The following is a 1,902-nucleotide window of genomic DNA, read 5'->3' on the forward strand; positions in this document are numbered from 1 at the left end:
CATATGCAAAGGTGGGACATTGCAAAGGAATAACCGGCCCAAAGGTCCACAATCTTTTCCAAAGGTTCACGGTCTCTTCCAAAGGTCCACCTTTGACCTTTTGGAAGGGTCTCATTCCTTTGCATAGAGCAATGGTTTTGTCCCTTCACTCAATGCTTTTCTTTTCCTCCTCTTTAAAAGTGTTGCAGGGCACGAAGGGTGACGCCAAAAGCTCCAAAACCGCAAACTAGGAGAGAGGAGATGAGAGAGGATGCTCCTGCACCTTCTAATGATCATGTTGCCATATCAATCAACGTGACAAGGACTGCCAATCATGATATTGCTTCCATTATGCACCCTGCTTCCCCCAATGTTGCAATACTGATGCTCATGAGGACCTGCTGGTCAATCTCAAGGCAGGTGTCTCCGATCACCCACCACCACCTCAATTAGACCACCCATTTGTGCAGACACATCTACATGAATGTCTTCCCGATCAAACCCCGCCTCCCCTCATTGGAAAACCTGCAAGCAATTGTTCCACTTTGGCCTTCCATGCTTTGCAGCTTCAATCAGTGGTATCTTTCAAGGAGTTCCCAAGCATACCTTCATTTTCTTGTGTGTCTCATCCATTGCATCCCTCCTGCACATGGCTCTCTCTCTCTCTCTCTCTCTCTCTCTCTCTCTCTCTACAACAGAATTATCTACCATGCATGGCACGCATATACAAGCTGGGGTCGCGTGCGGCTCTATTCTGCACTCTCATCCCAATCCTGCTTTCCATATTATCCATTCTCCTTGCACTATTCTTCCATCCACGTCGACTTCCCCCCTAATATAACTTGAAGGGTGTGCACTTCTCAAACACCCTGCACCCATTTGGTATTGTTTTCATCAGAGTTTGTATATTCTGTCGTCTTGTGGGTGACTACCGTTAGACTATACCTTGCATTTTGGCGAATCTGGGCTTATCCTGGATTCATAGATATATTCTATCCAAGCAGTTAAACCTACCCTTCTTCACATCACACAAGGCTTTGCTGTGTGTTTCTCCCTAGAGCCTGTCGCACAACACGTACGGAAAGAATCTGAGCTGCCCTTGTTCACAATACACATCATGTACATCATCCTTGGCAAAAGATTATAAAAACCGCACACAGAGAGAGAGGAGAGAGAGAGAGAGAGAGAGAGAGAGAGAGAGATATTTGTCCATTAATGCCCATTCACTGATCCAGTTCCCTGTTCCGCTTTTACATTCCAAGTGAATATGATTTGATATCAGACGAAGATAGCTAGATATGTGCATCTCACAGTTCTACTCTGAGTAGATTTACTTTCATTTTGTACCTTCTGTCCTTTGCACAATGAAGACTGGAAAGTAGCAATGAATTGCACTTTTATTGGGGTTTTCTCCCTTCACTCAACCGGCAACTCATACTGGTCATCGGTATGAAGGATCGTTTGCAAAGCACAGCTTCCTTCTCTTGCACCTCTTGCAGCCCCCTGGCAGCACAGGACTCTTCAGCAAGTAAATCATTTGGGTGCCTCCCTTTAGATTGTGAGTTTGCTTGATACATGGCATCTCATGTAGCAGGCTCAGAAGATTGAAAAATGCATCATTGATCCTTGAGCGCTTTTTTGAAACGTTTTCATTGAAAACCCTATAAGTGTGGCAACAGGATCAACCAGTTCACATCAGGCTCTTTGATATTGTTGCAAGAAACCAGAAAATGGCGGATGCCGCACATCCTATTCTGTAGTGGCAGTGAGAGTGAAGGATATGAATACACGATAAAGGCTTTTTGTTGAGTGCTCTGTGCCGTGTATAACTTTCCTTGTCTTGGATTGGTCCAAACATCCACAGATATCCTAAGCTGCTCAATAAGGTGGCATCCTCATGAATTTGCATTAACTTCTTTCTGG

The 1,902-nt window shown here is 44.7% G+C and overlaps 1 pseudogene; it reads left to right on the plus strand.

The window, feature by feature from the left end:
• The first annotated feature begins 240 nt into the window (after window positions 1-240).
• On the plus strand, window positions 241-815 carry LOC147445617 (uncharacterized; annotated as a pseudogene).
• The last annotated feature ends 1,087 nt before the right edge of the window (window positions 816-1,902 follow it).

The sequence above is a fragment of the Adiantum capillus-veneris genome, chromosome 12, assembly GCF_014529385.1.
Source record: "Adiantum capillus-veneris isolate H3 chromosome 12, ASM1452938v2, whole genome shotgun sequence".
NCBI lineage: Eukaryota > Viridiplantae > Streptophyta > Polypodiopsida > Polypodiales > Pteridaceae > Adiantum > Adiantum capillus-veneris.